The following is a 13493-nucleotide window of genomic DNA, read 5'->3' as shown; positions in this document are numbered from 1 at the left end:
CAAAGGGGCCATCACACACTGTACTACTTAGCACTTCATCTTTGTATTTCCTCCACATGCTGAAGGCACAGATCATGCCATCCCTCATTCCCTTTGATCTTTAAGTGGTAGGTAATGTCAGGGCTAATATCTGCCATTTTCACATTAAAACAACAACAACAACAACAACAACAACCAAAGGCCCCAAATGTCATCACTTAAACCAAATCACCTCACTGAAGTGTAATACCCAACCTCTCCCAGAAATGGAAGTTTTAACTGTTCAGTCAGGAATTTTCTGATAAGCACCAATGAGGTAATCAGTCACCTGGGCCCTTTTTGTCCCAAAGGAAGATGAAGTAATCTGCATGATAAGACTCCCTGCTCTTCCCCCTAAGGGAAAGTGACCTTGCCTGCTACAGTCCTTTTCTTTTACTAATAATTTCCTTTCCCCTCCCTTCTTCCTATGAAAAACTCCCATTTCATGCAATTCCTCAGAGCTCTCAACTCATGAATCACTTAATAAAGCCAATTCGATCTTCAAATCTACTCAGTTGAATTTTTGTCCTTTAACAGCAGTTTCTTTGAAATTTATGAAGAACAGATTACACATGACAGGATGTACTTCCTTGAAGATATAGGATTTATTCTCTCAATGAAAATTCCTCAAGTCACTAAAAGCTGAAGATTTTCACAGAAGAATATTTTTTCACATCCTATAACAAATGTAACAATATAATATTGTATATATTTAACTGATAAGGTAGAGAAAGAAAATATAAGTATCATAGAAAGTGGTTAAATATTAGATAATAAAGGTTAACTTCCTGCTACAATTTCAAATATACCAGCACCAGAGATGTAAGTGGAGATTTTATTTTTGCTCTGCTTCTTCTAATTATTTCCAAGTAAAGGATATATAAAAGGCAAGGACAAAACACCAAAGGAAGATAGGAAGTCAAACTACTAGATACTAAATTCAGTTCAATACATTGCTATGTACAAATCATGTTTGAAAATCCACTTCTGCTTATGAAGTACCGTCTTTATTTTACTGGCACAGGAATATGGATTGCCTACCTTAATAGTTTTTTTGTTCTTTTGTTCCACAGTAGGCCCACAGGGTTCAGTTTATAGCATAAACAGCTTATCCAGGCACTGGCAGCTGATGGATCAATCTTTAATGTAGGACCAATTTCCATTTTGTATCTCTAAAACCAATTCTCCTTGCCCTTTTCTGGTGCAACTGATTTCCCTCCCCCACCCCAATTCCTGGGCTCTAGGGTGTGTGTGTTCCCAGCTTGCAAGTGAAGAAAAACTTCTTTGGGGCCCACTTCCTAATTCTTGCTTATATCAGTTACGTCAGTTCCAAATTTTAAAATTCCCTTAGTAGATGGGGCAGCTGGGTGGCTCAGTAGGTTAAAGGTCTGCCTTTGGCTCAGGTCATGATCTCAGGGTCCTGGGATTGAGCCCTACATGGAGTTCCCTGCTCAGCGGGGAATCTGCTTGTCCCTCTCCCTCTGCTGCTCCCCCTGCTTGTGCACTCTCACTCTCTCTCTCTGTCAAATAAATAAATAAAATCTTTAAAAAACAACAAAAATAAATAAAATAAAATTCCCTTAGTGGAACCTAATCCTCACCTTCATTAGCTCAATCTTAAGCTTGTCCCTCTGTATCCACGAGTTTATGTCAGAAAAACAAAAAAAATGAAGAATTAATTGGAAGCCAATTACTAGAAAATGTGTTGCCTTGCTCTACCAAATATTGATGTGAAATGTTGGGATTCTGGAACGAACAATCAAAAAAGAAGTCTTCAGATATCTCTGGTGCAAAAAAAGGCGGTTTTATTAAAGCATGGGACAGAACCCATGGGCATAAAGCACTGCACTGGGATTGTCAGGGGCGGCAGATCGTATACTTCCAAATTGGGCAAGGATTAGGAATAGTGTTCAGTCTTTGAGGAATTTGGAAGCAAGGTTTCTAGGAACTTGAGGGGCTAGCTGTTATCAGGATAATGTCTTTTACTACTGTCTAGTAAAACCTTAGTCATGAGACCCTTCGGATGTGTATCAGTGGGCCATATGTTTGGAGGATGATTGCTACATATATCTTGGGGGGTAGAGAAAAGGAAGCCTCCAAAGGGATTTTTTTTTTTTTAAAGATTTAATTTATTTATTTGACAGAGAGAAAGAGGCAGTGAGAGAGGGAACACAAGCAGGGCAAGTGGGAGAGGGAGAAGCAGGCTTCCCGCTGAGCAGGGAGCGGATGTGGGGCTCCATCTCAGGATCCTAGCCAAAGGCAGACACTTCACCACTGAGCCACACAGGCGCCCTCCAAAGGGATTTTTGTAAATTTAAGAAGATTTACACAATCCTGTAAGTAGGGCTATTGTCAAGCTAAGGTTGTCTTTTTGCCTCTAGCAAAGTATTAACATTGAGTCAGTTGAGTTCCTGGAGGAAGGTCACTCTGCCTGTCTCAACTACTTGTCCGCGAGCAGTTAATTTTTTTCCCTATATTTCTTTTGCCTTTGTTCTCCACATCATATATCATGAAAGAAGGGGCGCTCATATGCTTCTTGCTGATATGCTTTCCTCTACATCAAGGAATGAACAGTTTCCTCATGAATTTAGACAAGAGCTTTCTTGACTTACAGTCAGAGAGTATAGGTTTGCTGTATTGCAGTAGCAAGTATTGAAGGATTTTTCTATATTATATTCTAAAGTCCTTCCAAAATAATTGTGTTCAATTCAGAATGTATCCACATTCGTTTCAGAAAATTTATTTCTAATATCCTCCTAATAACTCAAATGATTACATTCAGACCTTTATTCTCCAGAAAATACTTCTAAAGGCAAGTTAATATTTGTCATGAATAAAGTAAGTATTCTTATGATATTGTGGTAATTTTTCTTGGTCTTATGAATCAATATGCTTTCTCCATTATTTAAAATAAAGTTATTGTTGAGAGAAATATTTTCCACATTATACGAAATGTGTAGTCATTGATATAGAATGTCTTCTTTGTATAAAACGTGACAGTAGTACTTGAAACCCACCTGGGAAGGATAAAAGTTTTCCAGAGTTTATATTCTCTGCTTAGGCCACAAATCATAAAACCTCTAAGAAAAAAAAATGTACATTATCTTTATCAATAGTAACAACAATGTCTTGTCCAAGCAGCCTTTGGGTAAAGCTGGCATGTAGTCACAGGTCTGAGTTCTGCCTTGGAGAGTTTCCACCTCTGCAAGGGCAACTCAATGACCTTATTGATTTATGTCTGCACAGCAAAGCTTGCTATGTCTTTCTTCCTATGCTCACCAATGGCCTTTTCATAATGTTCTAGTAATATTCCTAATTTATATGTAATTAATATTCACTCCTAAAAATTATACTTATTATATCATCATATTTTTATATTGAATCATTATTAATTATTATAATGTATTTTTTGCTGGATTGGCTGCCTTGGGATTTCCTCTACCAACCCACTTAATAAAGAAAAATTTTACTCATCCCCACGCCCCTTCTCACACATACACATCAACAATTTCCTCCTTATATTGGTTGTCTTGACTAGGATTCAAGTGGCTCTGTGACCCTAGGAGAGAGAGAGAGAGAGAGTGACTTTGTAGATGTTAAGAAGGACTGAACTGGAAAGAAAAAAAATGTTCTCCTTAGTACAGCACATTGAACTTGAAGATGAAGGAGAAAAAGGAAGAAAGGGAGATGTTTTAACAGAAAGGCAGCAGAGCAATTCTAGTATTAGATTTGCAAAACCACTGCACGGAAGAATCACCTGACATGCTGGTGGCAGAGTCCAAAGATTCCAAGTGTGTGAGTCCATAGTGGAGCTGCCAAAATCTGGGTCTTCAGCGAGATTCTCCGCCTCGTCTAACAAAGGGGGAGGATGGAGCTTTCCTAGAGACCACTGCTTGAAAGTTCCTAGCTAGTTAAGTGTTTTGGGGAACAGAGTGAATAACTCAAAATGAAATTTCACCACCATTTCACTAGTACAGAACCCATCAGAATCCAGAAAACTACTTTGCTACTTACATGACAAGTGCCTAATACAAAACTAAACAGAAGTAAAAGTCCCATCAACATCGCTGAGTGTATTATAAAGCATTCAGTTGGGGGGGGGGGAAATAACCTATTAAAATCTATTTCCAATCAGTATGTTATTTAAATTTTCCTAGGGCAAAGAATATAAGCTTTTCATCACATATAAAGCAGCAATTTGGAGGAGTAGAAAACTCTCTAGATTTGAAATCAGCAAAGGCTAAAATGGGAGTCCTGATTCTGCTAATCACTATCTTAATGTTGAGCAAGTTCCATCTATCCCTCTTGCCTCACATTAGAGTTAAAGGCTAGGAGACAGAGTGAAATAAAGTCAACACCCTTGAAGAATGCTGAAAGACTACCAAATGTAAATTAGCATTCTTCTTCTTCTCTATGGTAGGTCTGGAAGGAGTCAAAGCACATCTGACATGGCACCTGGTCTTCTACATTGTTCACGGCCTTTTTCTGAGTCTGGAGAACAGCAAGTCCTTGATGGCCTCCTGCTCTTGGCTCTCTGGAGGCTCTATCCTGGGTAGAGCAGTAATTCCAAACAGTCCTCTCTGCAGCTATAGAAATGCTGCCCTGCAGGGCCTCACCTCCCTTGCTCTATCCTGGCATTTCTCTTACCAAAAGCCTGGCATCATCAAAAACATGTTGAGCTTTCTAGAAGGATGCAATGCAATCCTTCAACCCTATTAAAACCATCACTACAATTATTCCAGCATTAATTTCTTCTATTAATAGATTCAGAGGTGATTTCCCATATGTCTCGGAATTAGGGTTTTACTTTTAATCCTTTAAACACTACAGGAGAAACTCTATTTGAAACGAGAATTCTAAGTTGATGAAAACAAGACTGCAGGCTTAATTTTTGGCTCTACTGAGTGTAAGAAAAAAATTACTAATTTATAATAAGAATATTAAAATTTAAACTACTCTGTAATGGCTCCCTATGGTTTATGACACTGCATCCAGACTCTCTTGCTTGGCTTTTAAGGCCTGAATATTAGTAACAAAGATACTCTCTAGAAAACCTTACATCCCTTTATCCTACTGAGTCCCAGCAAGTGCTCTCTTCTTTAACCCGGTCCCCCTTTCTTTCCTGTCCTTGCAGTATGTCTGCTCATTCTTGCCTCCATGGCTCTTTTAGCTTTTTTTTTCCCTCGCACCTGAAGCCCCCTCTACATCTTTCATGTTTAAGCATCTTATCATTCAAAGCACAGAATAAATTCGATTTCCTTCTTAGACTGAATTTGTATTCAGTTTCAGTATTGTAAAGACACGATTATATTCACTAATTCTTTATCTGTTCGTAATATCACTAATTTCTTCATGAGTATTTGGTTTTTATATCAACTAAATGTAGTAAGTCACTTGAAGGACATACGTTTATTTCTTTATATTCCGTCTATATCTATATCTTCTTTTCTAAGGTAATCCGGTCCATTTCACTGTGTACTAGTAAATGAAATGCAGTTAAACAGTTGATTTATTGTTATTCCTAAATTTAACAAAAAGAAATTCCAATGGATTTTTATCAAAAAGGAAACTGAGAGGTAATGTGTGTTTTGCTAAAAATAGAAAACTAACCCTTATTTTTCAATGACTAGGTTGTATATTACTGACAATAAAATAATGAAATACATAAAATTCATAGAACACTAATTTTTGGAAATATCTATGCATAATGATAAATTTTGGCTATTTGGTAATGATATATTATAAATCATATATGTGCTATATAAAAATGTTTTAAATTACCTCTTTATAAAGACAACATTTCCATTGCTATTCTAAAACACATACAAATAAATATGCTTGGTCATATTAAAGTTCAGCTATTGGCTTTCAGCCTGCCTGACGTGAAATCACCCTTCTTCATATACCCTCCCTGGCCCCAGTCCCACTCTGTTTCACAATTTGTATGTGGATGAAAAGAAGAAAGTATTTTAGAAGAGGAAATATCTCTGCAGTTAAGTACAAAATGCAATATAACCTTCAGCTCAAAAAGAAGAGTTCTTACTTCCTGGAGAATTCTAGAAATCATTTCGAATATCTTTAAAAGCTGGAGTCTTCACTTTGACTTAGTCAAGCATCTGAAAAGCAGTAATAAGTAATTGGAGCCCACACCTACGTCACCATCCTATATCTGTCATTGTTGTCCTTGGATTTTAATAACATACTTCTAAAAAAAGGGAATAAAAGGTGAATTACAAGCTCATATTTTTATCTCTCGTGTTTTCATTTGTGCTGATGTTTCAAAATATAAGACAATTCGACTTTTTGTGTTAGGCTTGATTTTCACTTCTATTATCTCTTCCCATCAATCCAAAAGTTTAAATTCTATCTATTCTACTTGTCATACCTACACAAAGTAACTAATTATAAATGCATGGGTACATTAGGAATTTTCTGTCATTTTCCCTGTTCTCAAAGTATGTCATAAACAAAATATCTGGAGGCTCAGACTGGATAATTCACTTCTTATGTTTGTATTTTCTGTTGAGTAATGGCTGAACTAGAATTGTGTATGTACACTATTAAACCTGAGCCTACCCTTCAAATGCATTTTCTTTCCCCCAAATCTTCCCATTGATGAAAAATAATATATAGTAATTATCTTTAGTACAAAAAAAGACATGAAAAACCACTTGTTTATCTTAATAGTTTTAATAGCAATTGCCCAAACTATAGAAAATGTTCAAACATGAATTTTAATAGTCTATGAAATATGAAAGTCTACTCAGTTTGTTGTTGTTAAGAGGGTCATAAAAATAAGTGTATGCTGGAGTTCGATGTTGCTTTAGCCTAAAAACATAGTAAATTGTGAAATAAACCATATTCTTCAAATAATGAGCGTTGGTTTTCACTTTATCATTTCAAAATATCCAATAGCATTCCATTTAAAAAACTACAAAGGAAGAATAAAAAATATGCCGCAGACATGGAGTTTTTAGGTGTTCAAATGTTTTTTCATAGTGTTTGTGGAAGCCTGAGTTTATGAGTCTCTCTTATTTGACCGTATAACCTGGAACAATTTCTCTTACGGCCCTTCACCTTGCTTCACTCAGAACTGACATTCTCATTTTTTTAAACTCTGTTTAGAACAAAGGTAATTCCTTTTACTTTCCTGAATTAAAAAAAAAAAAAATCAGTTAAAAAGTAGTTCCTGAAATATTGTTACTAAACAGTATTCAAGTACAGATGGAAAAGAACAATGAGAGTTTTCCTCATCTCTGCACTGTTTTATTCTGAGTTCCAATCTTTCAAGAACAGTTTTGAGTGTAATCACGTTGAATTATGTATTAGATTTTGAGAAACAGCGTCTTTCACCTTTTCCCTCTTAAAATAAAGAACACTTACAGAGGACTTAAAGAAGAAAAGGTTACAGTGCCAAAGAAAATGTTTGCACATATTCCACAGACAAAGATATATCTTCATTAATTATTAAGCAAACCATATCAGAAGGAAACAATGGAGGGGAGGGGAAACACATGCACCTATTTCAAAATATTTGTGATACTTCTAGAAAGGTGTGGGTTTGTTTGGTTCTATTTTGTCTTTGTTTCCTTTTCTCCTCCTTCCTCTCCCGTCCTCCTCCTTCTTTCTATTACAGTATCAATTTAGTGTACACACCTGCGATTTAGATAGTGGAGTTTTCCAGCCACTTGATTGCTGAGGTATATTAAAGGGACTCTGGAGGTCTGTCCTTTTTCTGCAGACAGAAAGCCCACGACCACATCTGCCCCCTGGCGTTGGCTTTGGGGGTTGGCGCGATTCAAAAAGATCGCGGGATTGGAATTTGGAGCATGCGCAATGCAGGACCTCGTGGAGTCTGTGCGTACGCGGACTGGGACGCTTCGCGCTCAGCGACAGGGTTCGCGCAGAGAACTAAGATGGCTGTACAATGCCCGGGGTGGTTATTTCCACCACGCAGCTTGAGGTAACCGTTTTACCACACAGTGGATTTCTTTGTTGAGGCTTCAGAGCAAATTGTTATCTTTGTACTTTGTCAGTTTAATCCAGCTGAATTTAATTTAGTGATAGCAGCACAATTGAAATACCACATTTGCCTGCTTGAAGATGTAGATGCTCGTATGACGTCTTGACATTGGTCTGAAAACAATCGTACATCAGGTGCCAACTAAAATAGAACCTTTCCAAATGACCAAAAAAAAAAAAAAAAAAAAAAAAAGACTTATTCAGGAATAGGATTTACCCCAGCATGGGTTTTCTCTAACTGACTTGGAAACATGGAGGAGAATTCGATTTGGATAAATCTCTTCCTCTGATAAGAGCTGCCATATAGAACTTTAAAGATTTTTTCCCCTTTTCTTTTTCTTTTTTCTTTTAAGTGACCTGCAATTTAACCATGGTGGATCCTGACTTTAGATTTCTTTTAAGTTTTTCTCCTTGGACTTTATTGGAATTCCTGGTTCTAATGCTTTTCTTTCAGGAGTTTCTCAAAAGTTCCCAATCACTATTTTCAAATATAGCCCCCTATTGCACCGCCCTCCTTCCTTCTAGAATTCCAGCTGGATCTATGTTAGACCATCTTATTCTGTCCTTCATGTCTCTCTCATATTTTCTACTTCTCTGTTTCCCTGGGCTTCGATTGTAGGAAGACACTTTGTTGTAAAACCATGTATTGAGTTTAAATTTCTGTTATTTTATTATTATTATTTCTAGAAGCATTGGGTTTTTTACACATCTACTTACTCCTTGTGATTTTATGCTTTTTTACTTTTTGCAACATTTTAAATAATTTTTATTTTTTCCATCTGACGATTCCTGTTATCTGAAGACTTTTGAAACTTTATGTTGTTTATGCTTGCTTTCATTCATGGTGCCTTGTTTTTTTATGTTTATTGATTTTTTTTTTTTTCCTCTCTCTCTCTTTACTTTGGGCTCTCATTTTCATTTGAATTTTATCAGTGGAAATTCTTTGAGGCCTGGGAGGATTTCTTCCTGGGGGGATTAACATTTACTTCTTTTAGGTATCCATAGGCATTATCAGTGCTGTTTCAATTTAAACTAAATTATTGACTTGAGGTTTTGACTTGTGTGTGTGTGTATTTCATAATACCAGATGGTGTGAATTCAGGATACAAACGTAATGGAAGCCAGATGGTGGTTATGATTCTTGAGGAGAAATCCTTTTCTACCTCCAATCAGAATCAAGGTTCAATGTTTAAGTTTCAAGATGAGCAGGGAAGGTTTTTTGGTCAGTTCAGGACCTGCTGTCAGGGTATATTTTCTAGTTCATTCTTAAAGTGGAAGTATAACACTTCGGGGTTCCAGTGTTATTTTTAAAGGGGTCCCCTAATATAATCCCTAACTTGGGTGAGGTCTGGGTTTTGTCTGCCATCCTTGAAAACTCAAAAATTTATGCTTGAGATCATCTGAGCTCAGCAAATGCTGGTAAGGCAAAAAGCCAACCTCGGTGCCTTACTTATATCTCAGGGTTCCTGCGTTTAACTTATTTTTGGCCTGAGCAGAATTTACCTTTTTTGCCAGTATTTGCACGCATTTAAATTTTTAAAAATATTTTTACTCAGCAGTTGTAGTTGTTTTCAGCAATAGGATCAGTTCAGGTAGTCAGAGGCAAAATTGTTTTAAACGTGTTTTTTTTTTTTTTCCTGCATTCATTAGAATTATCTCAAACCTTTACTCCATTTTATTATCATTTTGTCTCTCGCTGTTTCTGATACTGTGATTTATTTGTTAAATTGACAATTATGGGTCAGTTCTCAGATTGTTTTCTTGTCTCTGAAATCTTTTAGCCCATTAACTCTAATCATTTTGGTTTTTAGCTCTTCTTTTATTGGGTTATATTTTGTTATTTTATAGCATAAAACACTCATGGGGATTCTGCCTCTGTAGTGTGAGTTATGCCTACTTCCAGACTTTTGCATAATATAAACCATAAGTCTCTTTCTTCCTTGTTTCCTCCTTCCCTTCCTTTCTTCATTCTTCTGTTTTTCTTTCCTTTCTTCTTTCCTTCCAGTGTTTTTCTTTTTTACTCTACTATAGTTTCGTTAATTGTCATGTGATTTATTTTTACCTTGATCATATTTATCATCAGGTGTTACTGCCCAGTTCAAAGCAAAGTAGATCATTTTCCTTGAATCACTTGGCATCTAACCTAAAACCAGCTGGTCTTTTCTTCAAGCATTTGAGCATGCAAAGATGGCAGGGTGCAGGCTGAGCACACAGGGGTCATGACAGCGTGGGTGGAGGCTGAGCATTGGGGATGGTGGCAAGGGTGCAGGAGCCTGAAGGCATGGAGGGAGGGGTGCAGGCTGAGCACTGGGGATGACAGGGATGGAGGCTGAGCATGTGGGGGTGGTGGGAGGGGTGCAGGCTGAGCTTGCAAGGATGACGGGTGAGCCCTGTTATAGGGGAGTTACACTCGTTAGAGATCTGGCATCTGAAGTTCCCTTCTAAGGTTCAGTTATGAATGGATTGTTGGATTGGCTGCCATTACAGTGTCGCACAGTTCCATTAAACATTGGAAGCCTATTGTCCTTTCCTATCTCTGATGAATTCTCAAGGATGTAGTTAGGATTGCATTTTTGCAGGTCTCACCTTCATTTTGTTAGGCAACTTAACTCCTCAGTCTGCATATTCCCAAATTAAGTGACATTAGTGAGAATTTTCAGGATACTCTGGACTCCTTTTTCCCACTAATTCTTCTGGAAAGTGAATGGCAGGTTTAGGAGATCTAACACAATATGACAATATTTTCTGTTTCTTGCTCTGACCCCATTTCTTTTCATTTATGGTCTTAGGTTGTGACCTTTTATTTGTTTTGTTGCTGGTGGTAGGTTTTACCACCACCACCCCCCTTTTGTAAGTGTTTGTCATTATATGACCTTGGTCTACATTTTGGGGACTCTTGCCTCATTTTCACTGCCCTTAGCCAAGCAAAACTTACTTTAAAATGCCATCCTAAAATAAAAAGTATTCTTTTTATGAAAAGCTTACTTTTAGATAATTAAGTTTCAATAATATATATCTGTGAAGGATAATGTGCATATAACAAAGGTAGTTATTTTTTATAAATTATCACTACCCATAAAAGAAGACGTAAGTAGGAATGAAATACAAGATAATTTTTAGTTGTTGGAGGGGGTGTAATTCTGGGTGCTGGACTTACATGATAGCCCATTTGAGACCAGTGTTCTCAGTATCTAGAGGTGTTGAATAGGTCCTGGTTGTTTGGAAAAAGGATCCAGAAGTACCAGAGGAATACAAAGCTAACAAAAATAAATTTGACTACTTCTTTTTCACTAACAACCAGCCTGCCACTTATTTTTTTTTAAAGTAGCTACAAAAGTCTTCCTTATGTCAAGAAAATTGTTCAGTGTTGATTTTAAATGTGAACTAGCATTCATTCTTTATTCAGAATCAACCGCTACTCCAAGACTGAGGTTTAAAGCACTGGGTTTTTTCACTACTATCTGCTGCCCTCTGCAGGCGAATTTTAAACTCACAGATATATTAGAAGTCCGGAAAAAACAACCCTCCGTATATTCCAGTGTAACTTGACACAAGAGTGCTCATAAAATCTCAACATTTTATTTCTATTGCATAGATGCCATATGACTGGGAACTGTTACCTGTTAGATGATTGATACATGGATACTTCTCTTTTGAGTGTAGCAGTGAAAGGAAAAGAGAAATGTGCTTGGGGTAGAGGTTATGTGTCTTTTGGTTTTGATTCTTAAATATATTGCTCAATATGTGAAACATCACTTGTTACATTATTTTCCCCTGAATTTTCTTTCCATTAGATTCTCATTCGAAGCAGTTTCTCTGGAATAAATGCTAAATAGTGGCCTTCAAATTCAGAAGCCTCAAAACAAGTATAACATTGAAGAAATTTTTTTTTAAGATTTATTTATTTATTTTAACAGAGAGAGAAAGAGTCGGAGCAGAGGGAGAGGGAGAGTCTAAGCAGACTCTACCCTGAGGGCAGAGCCCAACACTGGGCTCAATCTTATGACCCTGAGATCACAACCCTGAGCCAAAACTAAGAGTCGGTCACTTAACTGACTGCGCCACCCAGGCACCCCTAACATAGAAGAAATTTTAAAACATGTTTGTCTCATTAATTCCTGCCAGTGACTGAGTTACAAAGTACGGAGCTGGGTAATAAAAACCCCAGAATTTATTCAGGGGACCTGAAAGTGAAGGATTTCTGAGCTTACTTTCCTTCTGGGGGCCTTAGCAACTAGGAGTTCCCAGAGAATTTTCCATTCTAGAAGACTGCAGTGGGAATCTCTTTAATATAGTTGCATAGGATACAGGGGTAGAAAAGAGAATGATGCAGGCCCAATGAGCATTCTATGGCCAGGGGTAACAGAGTTCTCTCCAAAGATCCAAGATAGGAGATAAGTCTCGGAAGTGAGAAAGAGAGAGAGAGCCAACCAGCTGCCTCCAGGGGCACCTAGGGCCATTTAGATCACATCTTGAAAATTATGTCAGCGTGGAGAGAGAGTGTATGAGTACCATATAAAATGTACTACATTTCAGAGATTATAATACAGCATCGAGACAGATCAAACAAGAGAAGTATATGTACTTTCCAAACCTGGGAAGAAAGAATGTGGTGGAGAGCAGATTCTGAATTTGAGTAAAATGTGAAATACTCAGATATCCATGGAGCAACTGAATTTACTTGGAAATAATTACCGTTTATCCTTCAGACAGAATAGTGTCTTAAGATAGAATTTTTATCCAGATGCAAAAAAAAAAAAAAGTTAAATTTTTCTTACCAGCATTGGTGATTGGGGGGGAGGGGGAAACAATGAAAGATTCAAAAGAGATTTCTGAAGAAATCTTACCAGTGCTAGAACTTGGCATGTGTCCACCCCTTTGCTAGCATCTTCCTCTCTGTTCATGCTTAATGTTCAGAATGTCTCCTATTCTACCTAGTCCCTTTCTTAGTTTGGTTAACTCACCCCAGCTAAAAAGAAAGCACCAGGAGGACAGGTGTTGTGTTGGTTTTGTTTATCATTTGTCTTCAGTACCTGAAATGGTTCCTGGCTTATGGTACATGCTCAACCCTCGTTAAAATGAAATAATTAAAAAAAAAAAAAAAAAACTAGATGACTAAAGCTTAGAGGAAAAACAAGTCTTTTGTAAGATATGCAGGGCGAAAAGCAAGATATTATCTTCACCCTTTCCTCCTCATTAATGGACTGTGTATAATTTTTATGGGTACTTAATTTGATATGTGACATTTACTTAGGCCCCGACTTAGAAATAAGAGATTCACCCTTTGTCGACACAAAGGACTGGCAGAGTGTTATCCTTTTCTTAGAATTGTATTTTAAATGTTACTCTTTTTCCCTTTTGGATGCCCCAGTCACCCTCAGTCTTTCTGGCTCAGCATCACTAGGAGAGGGAAGGGGGTCGGAGACGTATTCATGAAGCAAAAGAATGAGAGG

The sequence above is a fragment of the Ursus americanus genome, chromosome 4 (assembly GCF_024610735.1).
Source record: "Ursus americanus isolate L20-20 chromosome 4, mUrsAme1.1.p, whole genome shotgun sequence".
Classification (NCBI taxonomy): Eukaryota; Metazoa; Chordata; class Mammalia; order Carnivora; family Ursidae; genus Ursus; species Ursus americanus.
This window is presented reverse-complemented; position numbering follows the sequence as displayed.